Source organism: Chlorocebus sabaeus, chromosome 13, assembly GCF_047675955.1.
Source record: "Chlorocebus sabaeus isolate Y175 chromosome 13, mChlSab1.0.hap1, whole genome shotgun sequence".
NCBI classification, from domain to species: Eukaryota; Metazoa; Chordata; class Mammalia; order Primates; family Cercopithecidae; genus Chlorocebus; species Chlorocebus sabaeus.
Window position 1 is genome coordinate 23,227,221 of NC_132916.1, and position 6,000 is coordinate 23,233,220.

General features: G+C 41.4%; 1 protein-coding gene across 3 annotated transcripts in view; it reads right to left on the bottom strand.

The window, feature by feature from the left end:
• FBXL4 (F-box and leucine rich repeat protein 4) overlaps positions 1–2,492 on the bottom strand; it is a 77,311-nt gene extending 74,819 nt beyond the window's left edge. For 2 of the 3 annotated variants that reach the window (XM_008007526.3, XM_038001098.2), the window contains exon 1: positions 2,336–2,491. The gene's annotated coding sequence lies outside the window, so the exon portion shown is untranslated. Of the gene's footprint in view, positions 1–2,335 lie in introns of all 3 variants that reach the window. The other variant, XM_038001101.2, reaches the window with a different exon arrangement.
• Positions 2,493–6,000: the final 3,508 nt, after the last annotated feature.

Below are 6,000 nucleotides of genomic sequence, written 5' to 3' on the forward strand. Positions count from 1 at the left end.
ATCTGCAAGCAGTGATAATCTTTATGGAACAAGGTTACTGCGTAGGTGGGCACACAGCACTTTCACTTCCACCTTTGAGGATTTCTGTATTGCTTGATCTTTTTTAAAGAATGCATACATTTATTTCATGAGCTAATAAGGTTTTAAGTGTCCACAGTAACAACATCTTAAAATTTATTATATTTGAGATATCCAGTTGGGATGGTAAAATACAAACGGATATGAGGATGTCCCAGGGAACACTTCAGCCATTTATCTCTCAGATAACCATTTTTTCTCTTAGAAACCAGGTACAGAACATCCTAAATCACAGGTGATGGGGAGAGGCACACTACAGTTACTATGATATAGTGCAAAGTCAAAAGGCATGCAGATTTTTAATCAGGCAACTTCTCCATGTAACTGTAAGGAGCAACTCTAATCGCAAGCTCTGAGTGAGCAACAGAAGGGATTTATTTACTAACAGTTAATGATTCAACTGACCATGGAAAAAGCAAGCTAAAATAAACGAATCTCAATAATTGGCAGGAAAATTTTAAAGGGGCAAGAGGTAAAGAAAGGGAATCAACTTGCTCCCACTAAATGTGTTCATTTCAAAAATATTTAGTGATGTCTACAATATGCCAGGCATCGTTCCAATCCCTAGACATTAAAACACATTATAAACCTAGAGCAATAAGAGCATCACAGAAGCCAGGATCACCACAGGGAGCCAAAGAACACTGCACGACCTTCAGAAAGTCCCAAGAATACACGAGAATTTAGGGCCTATGGTATTTATAGGACTGATCAGCAGGGAAAAATAGAATTCAACAAATGATGATGCAGTCAGTAACAAAATTATAAAGTTAGAGCCTTCTTATCTCACACTAAATATGAATAAGATCATTAACAATACTAGAAGAAAACGGAGGTGGATATTTATATATAATTCATGTAGATAAAGGCCTTTTTAAAAGGACGCTGAAGTTAGATCCGCAAAGTTAAGATCGAGAATGTCAACCACAGCAAAATTAAGAGGATGAGACTAACACAGTAAAGAAAGAAGGGGTAGTTTTTGTTAACTGACCATATGTGCAAGCACCATATGTACCATTGTGCAGAGTACTATAATTGTATTATTTCATCATTGCGTGAGTAAAGAAATTATCCATCTTACAATGAGCTGATTTATCTGATTTTCAAGTCGGTAACAGAAGGGAAGAGTTTGAAAATGCAGAGTTCAGAAAAGCCAACTTTTGGGACAGAAGTTAAAAACAAAGTACTCAGAACACAAGTATGGAAAGAAGAATCCAATTCAAGAAACTTTTAGAGTGCCTACTAGAGCATAATGCACATTTCCCCCAAGTCCTTAATCTGATAAAGGACTATTGGAGCGTTCATGACTCTGGATGAATCTCTCTCTACTCAACCAACAGATACAATATGCGATATAGGATAACGGAGGCAGGAAGTAAGCCTGAAAGAAAAAAATATATACCTATACCTGAACTTAAGAAACCGAGGAGTGCACGCAAGCAGCAGAAAAGGCAGCTTGTGTCTGCGAACAGAGCCTGTCCACAGAGATCCCTGCACCTGGTGGTAGTGTGCCCTCCGGAGCATAAAGCCAGCCGGGCATCAGGCCGACGCAATTACCTGACTACAAGCTTATACCATCTTCACCTTCTATAATAGTTATTTGTATACTGTATTTCAATCTGTGAATGCATCTCGAAGCTTTGTGGCAATGATCACTGGGAAATCAAGGAAATCCAAAACCACCCGTTATAAATATGTTGACAAGGAGGCCAAGCAGATGGTCATCAACGCACTCTAGAGGCACCCCTAAACCTAAACATCGAAACAAGGTTGTAGCTGGGCACCCTGTAGCAGTCCTGAAGAAAGAAAACATAGGCCTGGTTAGGCAAAAACCATCGGATGTCAGAGGGAAATCAAGGGAGGAGGCACAGGTATCACAAGCACAGGCGGGTGTGTGGCCGACGCGTGGCTGCCGGGGCAGCACAGAGCGCGGGTGTGGGCGACCCGCAGTACCCCCTGGTGTAAACAACCCTGAGCCGCGCACACTTCCGGACGACGTCTCACAGCCTGCAGGCAGACTGTCGCGTAGAAACAGCCCGAAGCACGTCAGCAGTTCTCAGAGGCCCCAGCAAGCCCCGCCAGCGTGAAGCGGGGGCGCGGGGCAGCGGGCGGGGAGGGGCCGGCAGCGGGGGCCCCTGCCAGGCGTCCAGACTCCCCAAAGCGCGGAGCTGCGCGTTGGCTCAGCCCCGGCCCCGCCCCAGTGCCGAAGGAAGAAGACAGAGACCCACGGGAGGGAGAAATAAAGGAAGGGCCGTACCCTGCAGGGTCCGGGAGAGGCGCGCGCAGCGGGCTTCACCAGCGACCAGGCAGTGCGAGAAGGCCGGGGTGCGGGGGCGGCTCCCCGGCTCTCTGGCCGCTGCACAACCACCGCAAACCCGGCCCAGCGCGACCCGGAAGGAAGACGCTGAGGCCGCGAGGAGGGGCGGGGCCGGGGGGTGGGGCGGGGCCGAGGGGCGGGGCGGGGCCAGAAGCAAAACCGGGCGTTTCTCCCGTGGGAGGTGCTTTGGGTCCTATGGACAGCCCGCTCCCAGGCCAGGGGGAGGAGCTTCCTGCTGGCTTTCCCGCTCCACTGGGGCCAGTGTAAAGGGCCTAGGTAATATACAGTGGGCAGTGGCTACAAATCCTCTTCGGAATAATCTCCTCCAAGTACTGACTCGCTATGTGTAGTGCAGTCCTGCTAGGACTTCTTCAGTCCAGACTTGGTAGATCAGGTGATACATAGGTAATACGGCTGGAACGCATACGCAGAGGAAAAGTATAATATACATTATATGCGTCTGAAGGTATAATTCACCTAGTTTACAAACCTCCTCTGCCCTGTATACAAATCCTGCATGCAGGCTCATTTCCATACCAACGTTCAGAAGCCTCTGACCATTACCTCTGATGAAGAAGATGGTCTGGCAGTCTCTCTTACTCCATTTTGGTTTATTTTTGGTAGATTCAGTATGGCTTTTTTTTTTTTTTTTTTTTTTTTTAACGGAGTCTCGCTCTGTTGCCAGGCTGGAGTGCAGTGGCGCGATCTTGGCTCACTGCAACCTCCACCTCCCAGGTTCAAGATTCTCCTGCCTCAGCCTCCCGAGTAGCTAGGACTACAAGGGCGCGCCACCACGCCCAGCTAATATTTTGTATTTTTAGTAGAGACGAGGTTTCACCATATTGGCTAGGATGGTCTTGATCTCCTGACCTTGTGATCCACCCGCCTCAGCCTCCTAAAGTGCTAGGATTACAGGCGTGAGTCACCACGCCCGGCTTTGGCACCTTTTTTTAGTTTGCATCATATTTATCTTGTTACAAAATATCCACTAAGATGGAAAATATTTAGTAAAATGTTGAACTACACATTATTTGCTGTCTGAATGCTCCTAATGAGGCAAAACAGTAAGGATATTTACTTATATATGAACAGAATCAATACACGATATGCAGTATATATTGTACATGAAAAAATTAAAATTTTTATTTTCTTCAACTTTTTGATGCACAATAGCTGTACATATTTTCATGGTACACCTGATAATTTGATTCATTTCTGTAATCAAATCAGCATAACTGGGTTACTCATCCCCTTAAATATTTATCTTTTCTTTGTGCTAGGAACATTCAAATTATTCTCTTCTAGCTATTTTGACATGTACTATTGATTAATGTTAACTATAGTCATCCTACTGATCTATGGAACACCAGGTCTTATTTCTTCTAAGTGTATGTTTATCTCCCCTCGTTCCCCCACGGCCCGCCCCCCCGCAATACTTCTCAGTCTCTGAGATCCACTTTCCGAACTCCCACATATGAGTGAAAACATGCATTCTTTGTCTTTCCATGCTTGGCTTACTTCACTCGTCATAATGACCTCCAGTTCTATCCATGTTGCTGCAAATAAAAGAGTTTTGTGGAGGGTTTTATGGCTGAATAATATTTCATTGTGTATATGCACCCCATTTTCTTTATCCATTCATCTGCTGCGTGGACACTTAGGTCCTAAATCTTGGCTATTGTAAATAGTGCTGCAATAAACATAGAAGTGCAGATATTTCTTTGATATATGTATGTCCTTTCTGTTGGATCTATACCCAGTAGTGGAATTGCTGGATCATATAGTAGTTCTATTTTTAGTTCTCTGAAGAATCTTCATACAGTTTTTCACAGTGGCTCTAGTAATATGCATTTCCACCAGCAGTGCACACTGGTTCCCCTTTCTCCACATTCTCACCAGCATCTGTTGTTCCCTGTTTTGTTTTGTTTTGTTTTGTTTTTTTGATAAAAGCCATTCTCACTGGGGTGATATAGCTCATTGTTTTGATTTGCATTTATCTGATGATTAGTGATACAGAGCATTTTTTCATATACCTGTTGGCCATTTGTATGTCTTCTTTTGAGAAATGCCTGTTCAGATCTTTTGCCCATTTTTTAAATTGGATTATTTGTTTTTGTTTTTGTTTTTGCTTTCTTATTGAGTTGTTTGAGCTCCTTATATAAAATATTCTGGTTATTAATCCCTTGCTAATTAAATAGTTTGCAAATATTTTCTCCCATTCTGTGGGTTGTCTCTTCACTTGATTTTTTCTTTTGCTATGCAGAAGCTTTTTAGCTTGATGTTATCCCATTTGTCTGTCTTCACTTTTGTGGCCTATGCCTTTGAGATCTTAACCAAAAAGATAAGATCTTGCCCAGACTTATGTCATGGAGCCTTTTCCCTATGTTTTCTTCTAGAAGTTTCATAGTTTTGAGTCTTAAATTTAAGCATTTAATCCATTTTGAGTTGACTTTTCTATATGGTGAGAGATAAGTTTCTAATTTTATTTTCCTGCATGTGGACATTAGTTTTTCCCAACACTACCGAACAGACTGTCCTTTCTCCATTGTGTGTTCTTGGCACCTTTTGTAAAAAAGCAATTGACCATAGATGTGTGGCTTTATATCTGGCCTCTATATTCTGTTCCATTGGTTAATTTTTCCATTTTTATGCCACTACCATGCTGTTTCGATTGTGATAGCTTTGTAAAATATTTTGAAGTGAGGTACTGTGATGACTTCAGTTTTGTTCTTTTTGCTCAACATTGTTTTCTCTATCCAGGATTTTCTGTAGTTCCATACAAATTTTAGGATTTTTTGTTCTATTTCTGAGAAGAACGTCATTGATATATTGTTAGAGATTGCACTGAATACGTAGATTGCTTTGGGTAGGTATGGGCATTTTAACTATTCCTCCAATCCATAAACACAGAATATCTTTCCACTTATTGCATCTTCTCTAATTTCTTTCATCAGGGTTTTATAGTTTGAGTGTACAGAACTTTCACCTCCTTGGTTAAATTTATTCCTAAGTATTTTATTTTATGGGTTGTTTTTGTAGCCATTGTAAGTGGGATTGTTTTCTTGATGTCTTTTTCAAATAGTGTGCTTTTTGTGTATAGAAATGCTACTGATTTTTGTATGTTGATTTTATATCCTGCAAACTTACTAAATTTATTAGTTATAACAGCTTTTTTAGTGGAGTATTTAGGGTTTTCTAGATATAAGGTCTTGTCATCTGCAAACAAGGACCATTTAACTTCTATACAATTTCGATGCCTTATTTTTTTTTCTTACCTAACTGCTGTGGCTAGGACTGCCAGTACTATGTCAAATAGAAGTGAGAAAGTGGGCATCCTTGTCTTGTTCCAGTTCTTAGAAGAAAAGCATTCAACTTTTGTCTATTCAGTATATTAGTTGTTGTGGGCTTGTCATATATGGCCTTTATTGCATTGAAGTACATTCCTTTTATACCTAATTCACTGAGCTTTTTTTCAGAGAAAAATAATGGATTGTGTCAAATGTTTTTCTGTATTGAAATGATCAATGTGGTTTTTGTCCTTCATTCTGTTAAAGTGTTGTATCACATTTATTAATTTGCTTTATGTTGAATCATTCTTGCATGTC